General features: G+C 42.6%; 1 long non-coding RNA gene across 1 annotated transcript in view; it reads right to left on the bottom strand.

The window, feature by feature from the left end:
* The window catches only part of LOC310850463, a 29010-nt gene that overhangs the window by 4110 nt on the left and 11982 nt on the right, over positions 1-12918 (bottom strand). The window contains exon 3 of the long non-coding RNA XR_014567343.1: positions 2579-2663. This is a non-coding gene — a long non-coding RNA (uncharacterized lncRNA). The remainder of the gene's footprint in view (positions 1-2578; positions 2664-12918) is intronic.

Below are 12918 nucleotides of genomic sequence, written 5' to 3'. Positions count from 1 at the left end.
CGGGACTCATTGTGTAAATATGTATATAAAAGCTTGAGGTTTGGGGGGTAATTCAATCACTGTTTTACAAGCTGCAATAAAGAGCATGAAATCACTACAGGACTCCGAGTATACAGTGGATGCTCGGGTTGCGAACATGATCTGTGCGGAAAGCATGTTCGTAACACGCAGCGGCGCATCTGCGCATGCGCAGGTTGCGATTCAGTGCTTCTGCACATGTGCAAAGCACAATTTAGCCCTTCTGCACATGCGCAAGTGCCAAAACCCGGAAGTAACCCGTTCTAGAACTTCTGGGTTCGGCGCAGCGCGCAACCCGAAATCGCACAACCCGAAGCATCTGTAACCCGAGGTATGACTGTATTTCATTCTCAATTAACTGAGAGCTGTAGTTTGTCCTCTTTCACTTGGTTCATTCCTTGGATATGGGCTTTGCTCATATTAAAAATCTGAAGCACGCTACCTTAAAAGACTTTACCACTCTGGGGCAACGGTGCAAAGAAGCTCACACAAAACATTCAGACCAGTTACAAAGCCCTGTGGCCCCTAACTGCACTACAAAGAGAGAGAGAGAGAAAAGAAGCAGCAGCAGCATTTTAATTTGTTTGTTTATTTAGATGCATAATCTGCCTGACCCTAAGGGTTAGTAGCAGATAAACGAGCGTGGTAAAGCAGAAGCTATAAAAGAAGATTTAAAAGATTAACTAGATGTCTAAATTAAAATACACAATTAAAAGGAATCCTTTATTAGCCTTGATAGACATTTAGAAAAGATCATGTGTTGCTTTTTGGAAGGTGCTCTGTTTCAAATGCAACACCAGAGAAAAGAAAAATCCAAAATAGCAGAACAGCCACCAAAAAGTCTCTGCATAGCTTTGTAGTTTCAGTGCTACACTCAAATGACAGCAAACTCGAGGAGGTACTCTTGGTTGTATCTCAAATTGTGTCTGCACTGCACAGTTCGAGACCCAGTAATCCCTGAGCTCTAGTTGACTTTATTTTATATTTACAAGTTCCCAGTTTTAGGAAGCAATGTATGCAATTAGACCTAAGTCTCTGCTTGCTTGCTTGCTTGCTTGCTTTATTTCTCTTTCAAAAAATTAGCCAGAAATGTTTCCAAATGCTGGTACTCCCAAGATACATGAAGGTCCTTAAGTATTTTCCAATATTTTTCCAATCTGAAGTTATTAATAAACAAACAAAAATTACTCATGAAATTTCATGAGCATTTAGTGCAATCTTATCCTGATATAGACAATTTAAAAATCTACGCAAAATCATTTTCCAAAGCCATTTTCAAAAATATAATGCATTTTTTAATGCTATTCTCACCAATAAATGCATTGTTTATGCACACTGCATCCTAGTATTTCTCCCTAGCTGATACAAAGCTGAAAAATAAGTTTGTGAGATAGCTATGCTCATAACTACATAATCTCGCTTTTTACAACAAAAATGCATATCTTCAGCCGTATTCTGGTATTTCTTCAACTACTATTATTTATTTTAAGTAAGTAAAAATATAAGCTTCATTCCTGAGTAAAGTTGCTAGCCAACACGTATTTTTTTCTGGTTTCATCAATAAAACTATGATCTGTCACAGGTAACCAGTATGTGTCCCATCAGGTAAGCTGTAAAATCTAGATTCTGTCCTGGTGCTCCCCAACATTGGCCAGATTCCATCTTGGCCCCATATCCTGGCTCCATCAGTGGTTTTGAAACCAGAAGTTAGCAGCAAGGAATGGAAGGGAAAACTGATTCAGTTTGCATTTGAAGGAGAACCTACTTAATTTGTACTTTCCAAAATAATACACAGCCCTCCTTCAGAATTTGCATTTCTTCAAATTTTGCAGTGCCATTTGCAAGTCGAATAATGTGTACCATTTTAGGGTAAGGTAAACTCTGCATGGACGCGGGTGGCGCTGTGGGAAAAAACCTCAGTGCCTAAGACTTGCTGATTGTAAGGTTGGCGGTTTGAATCCCCGCGACAGGGGTGAGCTCCCGTCGTTCGGTCCCAGCTCCTGCCCACCTAGCAGTTCAAAAGCACCCCTAAGTGCAAGTAGATAAATAGGTACCGCTTTATAGCGGGAAGGTAAACGGCGTTTCCGTGTGCGGCACTGGTGCTGGCTCACCAGTGCAGCTTCGTCACGCTGGCCACGTGACCCGGAAGTGTCTCCGGACAGCGCTGGCTCCCGGCCTCTTGAGCGAGATGAGCGCGCAACCCTAGAGTCGGTCACGATTGGCCCGTACGGGCAGGGGTACCTTTACCTTTAAACTCTGCATATATCAGTGAAAATAACTTCACAAATATATGAGGGGAATTGCTCTGAAAGAAAATGTGTTCCTTAGGAGAAATTCACTGTGAAATGCTGATGAATTTTCATGAGTAGAAAAAAATCACAAACTGGCGTAAAAATGTGAATAATTGAAGACTGGGAAAATGAGAAGGCCCAAGAAACCCAAATGGATAAATTCACTCATCCCTGTCTTCTGGAAATCCAGAGTCCAAAGCTAGTACTTTCTCCACATCATTCACACATTTTAGACTGCTGCTACTTGTGACGCTCATTTAAACGCCTACCTCAAGAGGCTGCGGCCTACTTGCTCCCTTCTCTCTCCAGCTTGGCAATGATTATTGTTTACCTTTCAGGGGCTCTTTTTCTCTCCTAAAAAAAGAAAAAGAAAAGGGGGGAAAGATCATGGAACACCCAGGCTTTAATGTATGTAATGAAACTGATACAGTAATTTTATTCCTGGGTCATAAATGGAATGGGCTGTAAAGTAAAGTTGGGTGTTTTTTTGAAACCAGCCTCAAAGAACGAATTGTTCCAAAGGGTCTGGTTAATGAGACAGTGAAACGTATATGAGGTTCATGTCGAAGAGAGACCAGCTCTTGGTCGCTTTTCCTTCCTAAAAGATCTGTGCTCCCTCTCTCTAAAAAAAGCCAAAATAATATATATTCCTCTCTCCCTCCCTCTCGGCCTCCTCAAAACACACAGCCTTCAAGCAGCAGGAGTCGCGAGCCCTGAATTCATTTCTGGTTAACAACTTGTGTGGCCTTTGTGAGAGGCATTTCCCAGCTCTAGCCCTCATTTCCCTTATTTTGGAACAAAAACGGGTAGCAATCCTTAAGCATTCCCAGAAGAGGGGATCAATTAGGAACCCCTCCCCATGTGCTTACACAGAGAAGAAATGGATGAGAGGAGAAGGAGGAGAACGCCGCAGCCATGCACATAGTCAAAAGAGATGGGCGCCATGAGCACGTCATGTTTAACAAGATCACGTCCCAGATCCAGAAACTTACGGTCTCAATTTGGACTTCGTCAGCCCTGCTGCGATCACCATGAAAGTGATCCAGGGCCTGTAGAGTGGGGTTACTACTGTAGAACTGGATACTCTTGGCTGCTGAAACAGCAGCAACCCTGACAACCAAGTACCCTGACTATGCTATCCCAGCAGCAAGAAATGCTGTCTCCAACCTGCACAATAAAGTATTCAGCGAAAAGGGAAGGAGTGAAGCAAATCTTTCTATGGCGTGCACACTCAGGAATCTTCCTACTGTCCCATTTTGCACTGAGAGCACAGCTTCTCACTGGGTGGTAAGTGGGCTTGCACGTTCCTATGACCCTTGTGAGCGAAGCCGCCAGGAGTCTTGTATATTTAATACTTTGGCTCTGATAAATACCAAAAGAAGAAATTCTGTGGCACCAAAAACAGGTTCTGGAATAAGCTCAGGCATGGATCATGACCGGTTTAGTCTTACATTTATGAAACATTACAAGCGGACTTCCTATGACAAATGGAGCAATGTTTATGCAAAATCAATTTTTTTTCAGCTAAACTGTCTGTCAGAATGAAAAGGCAACACTGTCCATGCCAAGAGGTGGAAAAGGGTGCGCCAAGCTCTGGGCACATTTTCATTCACAGTGATTTTTATCTAGTATATCAGCAATCTTTGATTCTGGATCATATGCTCTGTAGAGAAAGGCTGTAGCTAATGATTTAGAGGAGACCAAAACTGGTTACAGAATCTGGGCCTGTGATGCCGTGTAATGGGGCTGGCCTTATCTCATTGTTTCAAAAAGGTACTTTAAGATAATGCTCCAAACTGTCCAAAGTGGGCTGAATTGAACTTATGCAACAATTTCACAAGCTCATCGAAAAAATCTGGAAGAGAGGAGATCACAACAGACTTTAGAGATGCCAAAATTATCAATCTCTTTTTTTTTTAAAGTGATAGAACGGATTGCGGAAACTATCAAGGCATTTCTTTACTAGCTGTGGCTGGCAAAATTCTTGCAAGGATCTTAGCAAACCATCTCCTAACAATATCCGAGGCTACTCTTCCTGAATCCCAAAATGGTTTTCTACCTTCTAGGGGGACAGTGGACATTATTTTCTCCAGCTCAACAGCTTGAAGAAAAATGCAGAGAGCAAAACCAACCCCTGTATATGGCATTTATTGACCTGACTAAGGTCTTCAACACTGTAAATCGTAATGGACTGTCCTTTTGAAAATTGGCTGCCCAGATAAATTTTCGAACATCCTTCAGCTCCTCCATGATCATATGACAACAACAATCGCAGATAAGAATGGTTGTCAAAGTGAACCATTCACAGTGGGATCAGGTGTTAAACAGGGTTCACTTATCACCCCAACTCTATTATTTTCATTGCCATGAGCCACACATTGTTGAAGGGAAACTCCCCACCAGAGTAGAAATCATATATCAAACAGATGGAAAGCTCTTTAATCTGAGTAGGCTGAAAACGAAGAGCAAGGTTACCATAACTTCTGTCATAGAGCTTCATTATGCTGATGACAACATAGCGTGTACACACTCAGAGGATGACCTCCAAACCATCCTAAATATCTCCACAGAAGCTTAGATATAGCTTGGCCTATCGTTTAACATCCAAAAAACCAAAGTGCTGCACCAACAAGTACAAAACAACCACCCTGCAGCGCCACAAATCCAACTCAATGGTGTAATGTTGCAAAGTGTTGATCACTTCTACCTCAGCAGTTATCTTTCCATAAGGGCCAACATTAATGCTGAAACCCAGCATCGCCTTAGCTCTGTGAGTGCAGCTGTCTCTCAATTGAAGTGCAGTGTGTTTGAGGACCGGGATTTTCACAGAGAAATCTGTGCTTACAAAGCTATTGTACTATCAACTTTACTGTATGCTTGTGAAACTTGGACCACTTATAAATGCCATCTCCAACTCCTTGAAAGATTCCATCAATGGTGTCTCTGAAAAGTTTTACAGGTGAACTAATGCCAGCATATTGGAAGAAGGAAAGATCACCAGTGTCAAAGCAATGGTTCTTCAACATCAACTTCGTTGGACTGATCATGTTGTTCAGATGCCTGATTATCGTCTTCCAAAGCAACTACTCTATTCCAAACTTTAAAATGGAAAACATAATGCTGGTGCTCAACAAAAGAGGTTTAAAGCCTCTCTCAAGGCAAATCTTGGGAAACACTGGCCTGCGAGCGCTCCAGTTGGAGAACAGCCTTTACCAAAGGTGTCATGGACTTTGAAGATGCTCAAACCTAGGACAAAAGGGGGAAATGTGTTAAGACAAAGGCATGTTTGGCAAACCCTCACCGTGATCATCTCCTGCCCGGAAACCTATTTCCCCACTGTGGAAGGATGTGTTGGTCCAGAACTGGCCTCCACAGTCACTTACAGACTCACTGTTAAGACCAGGGGTAGGCTACCTAAGGCCCGTGGGCTGGATGTTGCCCAATCACCTTCTCAATCCAGCCCGCAGACGGTCCAGGAATCAGCATGTTTTTACATGAGTAGAATGTGTCCTTTTATTTAAAATGCATCTCTGGGTTATTTGTGGGGCCTGCCTTGTGTTTTTACATGGGTAGAATATGTACTTTTATTTAAAATGCATCTCTGGGTTATTTGTGGGGCCTGCCTGGTGTTTTTACATGGGTACAATTTGTACTTTTATTTAAAATGCATCTCTGGGATATTTGTGGGGCCTGCCTGGTGTTTTTACATGAGCAGAATGTGTACTTTTATTTAAAATGCATCTCTGGGTTATTTGTGGGGCATAGGAATTCATTCATTTCCCCCCAAAAAATATAGTCCAGCCCACCACATGGTCTGAGGGACAGTGGACCGGCCCATGGCTGAAAAAGGTTGCTGACCCCTGGTTAAGACCGTGGTCGTGGAAGATAATCTTACTTGGCTACAAGTGATCACCAGAGAAGAAGATGACACAGAGCATAAAGTGGTAACAGTGGAGGCCAGATACTGACTGGGTCTGAGCCCAGATACCAAGTCAGACTATTCAGGTCACAGGACTGGCACCAACTCTTGACAATATGGGGCACAAGGCAAATAGTTTACTAGCTTCCCTTCCAGCCTAATACTCTCCCTGCCTAAGGCAGTTCTGTGGTACAGTCTGGCAGACTGAGGTTAGTGCATATGTGCTAGGTCAGGGTCATTTGAGAAATTGTTGCGGGGGATCATATAAAGAGGGGGGAGGGGGCAATTTTCATCCCCAACATGACACTGGGCTGGGTAAAGAGATTTGTAAATCACTTATGGGGTTTTGATGACGTAACTATATAGCAATCCTGTTGAATGCATAAAAATAACATTTAGTTATGTGTGGCATTTATACCCCACCCTATAAACAAAAAGGCTCTCAATGTGTACTTTAAAAAAATATTTAAAAATATTAGGGTGGTCTCTGCCCTCAGGCTTGTCTTCTAAAAAGGCATGACACTCAAGGAAAAAGGAATGGGGGGAAGAGGGAAAAGCAAGCTCAAGCACAAGTTCTTAAAGTGACAGTTCTTATTGTCGGAGCCTCTGTACCACCAAGCTGTAATGGCTACTCCTCTGGCCGTATCTTCGGAACCCCATCCAGGCTCTCCTCCAACATTGATTAATGACCTAAGCCTTTGAATGAGACTTCAGGCACACTCTCCATTACACAGAGTACTCAGACAGCAGCAGAAGGAGCCATTGCTACTTTATTTCTAACTATGCAAGACAGAAAGGAATATGAGTCTGCTCTCTGTGAGAGACAGAAAACAACAGGATACAGAAACAGGAAACCAGTAACTTCAACATCCGTCTCCTGTCTCCCGTGAGACTTCCAACAGTCTGGAATATCAACAGAGTCTTGTGACTCCAAGAACTGCACAGTGGCATAACAGAAACCTAACATCTATGACTCAGTTAAGAGCAGCAACTCCACACTGATATCAGTAGTGATTCTGGGTATCTTGTCCTTGATACGCCTCTTCATCCAGTCCAGCCCCATGATGGTCATGAATGGCTACTGCTGCTACTCTGCTTGCAGTGTTTGGCCACTGGTGCCACCATGCATCTAGTAAGCCAGGCACAGGTCTGGTGGGAAACACAGAAATGTTTAGTGGGTCAGTTCTGGACTGTGGGACAACAGCGCACCACCCCCCCTACTGTAAATCCTTGCTCTGCACTGGCTGTCCTGATATGCCTGGAAATAACAGCAAGCCAAATTTCCCTCCCCAGTTCCCATTTTCAAGGGGCCATTCAGCCCCCGTGAAAGCAGGGAGGGAAACTATGGCCATTTTATGAGAGCAGGAGAAAGACTGAAAAGTTTTCAAGAGCAGAGCTGACTTACATTGCTCAGATTAGGTGGTGAGGATGTCCCCCACTACTTTAAAACTTTTTGGGTGGACAATCAGAGCATGTGCAAGGCAGGACAGTAGCTAGGGGGTGGTGAGGTGGGCCCCCACCAGGGGTGCAGGCGATGGGGGGGCACAAAATCAGCAAAAATATGCCCATAAATATAAATATTGATTATTGCCTCATAAGAAATGGTTTTCAATAGAGGGTGAATTGAATGGGTGGAGGGAGGGTGGAGGAGAGGTGAAAAGAATAACTAACTTGTCTGTGGCTAGGGGGCACAATCTGGACGGTTCAGCCAGGGGCACAAGATCACCTAGCTACAGCTCTGGTTCAAGGTGTACTAGGACTTCCCAGTCCTGTCTTGTTTCCTGCCGGCAGCTGCCAAACATACATGGAAGGGTGATTTGATACTTGATTTAAATAAGGTGAGGCAGACTCTTCACACCACCAAAGATGTGCGATATTCCCTGCCTCCTTGTTCCTACACAGAAACAACAACAACAACACCCCACACAAAAAGTCTAAGTCTAGAAAGCAAAGAAATGCTTCTTGTTTGGCTAAAGAAACACAAGAAAAGGCATCACTATGCTACCAGACAAGTCCTATCTGCACTACACATATAAAGGAGTATAAACTTTCTGTATCCTTAACAAACTACACTTCACTTTCTTTGGGGAAACTCATGACTCTTTAAAGTGTTGTGGTGGTGCTTTAAGAATATAAGAAGAGTCTGTTGGATCAGGCCAATGACCAATCTAGTCTAGCATCCTGTTCTCACAGTGGCCAACCAGTTGCCCATGGGATACCAGCAAGCAGGATTAGAGAGCAAGAGCATATGCAGAGTTGTTTCTATTCTGACAAAAACTAAGTCATTTGGTTCATTGTCTGCTCTGTCAAATACCACTTTTAAAAAATCATGGCTTCGCCCAAAGAATCATGGGAACGGTTGTTCATTAAGGGTGCTGGGAATTGTTAGGAGCCCCTATTCATCACAAAGAACTACAATTCCCAGAGCTCCATGGGAAGAGAGATTGATTGTTAAACCACTCTGGGAAATGTCTCAGAGGAGGGAAAGGTTCTCCAAACAGTACCCTTAGCAAACTACAATTCCTAAGATTCCTTTGAGGAGCCACAATCATGGTATCAAAAGTCTTTTAATTATATAATACAGATGGGGTCTTAGTTGGATGCAACTTTTTTTATTTACAATGTTTGTATGTCATCCAATAACAAAGGTTCTCTGGAGCATTTACAAGTAAAATAACCAAAAAATACTAAAATACAAAACAAAAATATAATCTAAACCCAGAATAAAGCTAGGACTAGAATAAAGTCAGCAGCAGAGAATAGCACCAGTATAAGAGATCTAAAAAGTACTTTTTTAAAATGTGGGATTTTTTTCATGAAAACTATAACACATACAGCAGGATTAGTCAACATAGTGCCCCCCCAGATGTTGTAAACTACAACTCTCACCAGCTCCAGGGAGCATGGCCAATGGTCAGGGATGATGGGAATGGTAGCCACAAGGTCTGGAGAACACTATATTAGCTACCTTGAACTACAATGAAGAGCTTCCATCTGTTGACTAAAAGGAACTGATAACCCACACAGAACTGTGAACTTTAGGAACAATCCTTAATCTAGGTTGCAGAAAGTTTAGTAGAAATGATCAGTTGTTTAACATTATTGTGTAGTTGTTGGGTGGGGTTATGGTGGAAGACATCATTTGGATTTTATGCTTCATGCTGACTGTAAGGAGAGATATCTGACACAGGGATGCATGTAGCCCTCCAGATGTTGTCGGCCTACAATTCCCATCATCCCTGACCATTGGCTAGGGTTGATGAAAGTTGGAGTCCAACAGCAACTAAAGAGTCAGGTTCCCCACTGCTGATCTAAGACACCCATTTTGTTTTTCCCAACCAAGTCATGGGCTAAACTTAATTTTCAACTAAAATCCCAACCATACTCAGTGCAAATGCTTGGGGAGGGGGAAGGAATATAAAAATACAAGGATCATAAGATCATGAAAACAGGAGCGGGGGTTACACAAATGTACTGAAAGCCCAATTGGGTGAGGACGACACATTTTTAACCAAGTTCCTTAAATCAGCCCCACAGTTCAGTTGTATTCCCTTGGAAATCCTCACAAAGAAAAACATGGTGAATGAGAAGTTTGGTTTTCATTAAAAACTTGAATGTAAGGGTTTTTGTCGTTTTCAATGGGCCTTTGATTCCTACAGATGGAATGTTTTCAGAACCTTTTTTAAAAAAAAGAAAGACTGTTCCTTACTTTCCTTTCTTACAACAGCAGAGAAATGTAAGTAAATTTGAAATCTCTTGTGTGTGCATATGTGTAACCCCACAACTGCCTCCTCTCTCTGTCACAGATATGCACGGACAGATTCTCACACACAAAATAGTGATGTATGCATACACACAACATGCATGCACAAATGTGCATGTACAGATCCACCGAATTACTCACCCATAAACACAAGAACATCCTTCCACTCTACCCAACATCTAACTGCTGCTGCATCAGTGTATCCTGGGACCTTGAAAGAATACCAGCTTGAAATCCTTGTTTGTCAGATCCACAAAGCTAGTGCTAAAGATGGCAAGGAACCGGGGCATCCATTGACAACACAGCCAATCTGCAAGAGGCAGGAAATGCTTGGCTCCAGCCAAGTGGCCACTACAGCTGTCCCAAGAGCAGGCTCTATGAAGCTCTGTAGCCTGAAAAATGCCACACTAAGCAAGTCAGACAAACCATGAATTGAGAAGATCGAGACAACGGGTGTCTGGATCATTCAACCTGAAAAACACCATACTAGCTTCCCAAAAGCAGGTGCTGGGCCTTGGCTCACTGGGGCTCATCTCAGTGCACACAGAAAATAAGAGCAGCTCCCTACTCCCATACACTGTTGAGGCTGAGACAAACCTGCTCACCCTTTTTTGTGCACCTTTTTAGCAGTGCACCTTGCAAAACCGTTCGCCTGTTCAGTTACAATGGCTTCGCTTGCTTTCAATTGACTTCACTAGAACCTCAGCGACATCATCACATAGCCAGATATGATTGGCTGGACAGCTTCACGGTGATATAACATTCACTATGTAATCTCTGACTGGATAGGGTCACCTTGGCATCCAATTCAGTAAGCATTGGCTTCATTTGCCCCCACATAGTCAAATATGACTGGCTATGTAATACTGTGATGTCATCAGGTTCGCTGCAGGATCCCTGGTTGGTTAGGATTAACTATACGGCTAATTCAGAAAGGAGATTCACTATGGGGGATATGATATCCAATTGGATTTTAAAAAGCAGATGAATGTGAGCAGTCTAGCATTTCTATTGCATAAAAGCACTATTTTTGACCTAGAAATCAAAACTTGAGAATATTTGGTATGAAGCTGTTTTTAAAATCCGTGTAGAGATTTATTTATTTTTTACTTTTTGTTGTTGTTCATACAAAGAATTAAGAAATGCCGTACATCCTCCCCCCACCCCAGAGTCTGAAGTGGTACAGTCCTGGAACACATGTTACCACATGATCTGCTCTTCGCGAAGAGCAGTGGTGCAGTTTATTTTGACTTCTGAATGATTTCTTTTTTAAAAAAGAAAAAAGCTGTTTCATCACTTTCCAAGACGAGTTCCTTGCCAGGAAGTTCAATGCCCACTGAGCTTGCCACCCAACATTGCCCTTAGCCTAACTCTACATCAAGAAATTAAGAAAAATTGTGCTAATGTTGCATTCATTAAAGCAGATTAGTTTTTTTTAAATAAGAAGGCAAACGCCTTTTCCTTCACAGAGAACAGCCCCAGCTGAATGCCCAAGGAAGCAACAGCAGCACCAAGAGCAATAAAAGGGCACGTTAATGATTTTTCAAAGCACAGTTGTTCCCAGCTCAAGCTCATATTCATATTTTTTTTCTGTAGCACTTTTCATATGAGGATTTCAAAGTATTTTCCTGGCTGACATTAAATTAATTAAGACTGGCTTCAGCCGTGGGAGGCTGTGTGTTAACAATGGGTATAAAGCGGGTGTCATCAAGTGCAGCCTGTTATACGGCCTTCTGAGCTTGTTTGTGTTTTGAACGCAAGCACGTGAGCCGCTGGTCACTTGCGGGGAAGGTTCTGGGAAGGGTTGGTGAAACAAACTCCTACAAGGGTAAGAAGGAGCAGGAGCAGGAAAGACCTGGCAGGCTGCAAGAACAACTCAACCCATCCTTATCAGAAAGGGGAAAATGAGAGTGGTTTCTGGGATGATGCATTCTGACACTTTCGGTAAAGAATGACGTGGATTCCTCTAAAGCAGGCTTCCTCAACCTCGGCCCCTCCAGATGTTTTTGGCCTACAACTCCCATGATCCCTCGCTAGCACGATCAGCGGTCAGGGGTGATGGGAATTGTAGTCTCAAAATATCTGGAGGGCCGTGGTTGAGGAAGCCTGCTCTAAAGGTCTCCCTGGGCCTAGCAGTACTTAAACCAGGAGCTGCCATCCTAAAAGCTAAGAGATTTGGTTACAGCCTGCTGGTTCAGGCCAGTGGCCCATCTAGTCCAGTATCCTATTCACACAGCGGCCAACCAGATGCTTGTGGGAAACCCACAAGCAGGACCCAAGGACAAGAGCCCTTTTCCCTCCTGCAGTTTCCAGCAACTGCTGTTCAGAAGCACTACTGCCCCCAACTGCAGAGACAGGTGATAGTCATCATGGCTAGTAGGCATTGATTGTCTTATTCTCCATGAATTTATTTAATCTTTTAATCCAAGTTGTTGGCCATCACTCAACATAACTTAAAAACATATTACAATAATAATAACAAAACTGTTGCATTAAACAACTCTCCAAGTTAGGGATTTTATTTTATTTAAAGGCAAATTTTCACTTTCTGAAACAATGCATGAAGTAAAACACAGCCATCCTTTGAAATTCACAGTTCTCTGAATTTTGCAATATAGTTCCTTAGCCAAGGTATGCGCACAAAATGCATGCACTAAAGTATAGTGTGCATATAAATACATATATTAGTGGTAGCAACATGCAAAATGCATTCTCTTACGAAAAAACTGCATACAAATATGTATACAGTATTAAGAGAAATTGGTACTAAAAAGCTGGTTAATTTTCATTAGGACTTCTTTTTTAAAAATTCACAGACTGCTATGGAATTGTGGAGGACTAAGCTGAAGATGGGAAAAATAAGAAACTCAGAGAAGCCAAAACTGACATATTCCTCCAAGTATACACTGCTGGCCATAAAATGATCA

The sequence above is a fragment of the Podarcis gaigeae genome, assembly GCF_964106915.1.
Source record: "Podarcis gaigeae genome assembly, chromosome: 8".
Lineage (NCBI taxonomy): Eukaryota > Metazoa > Chordata > Lepidosauria > Squamata > Lacertidae > Podarcis > Podarcis gaigeae.
The sequence above is the reverse complement of the archived record's forward strand: the minus strand, read 5'-3'. Positions and strand labels throughout refer to the sequence as shown.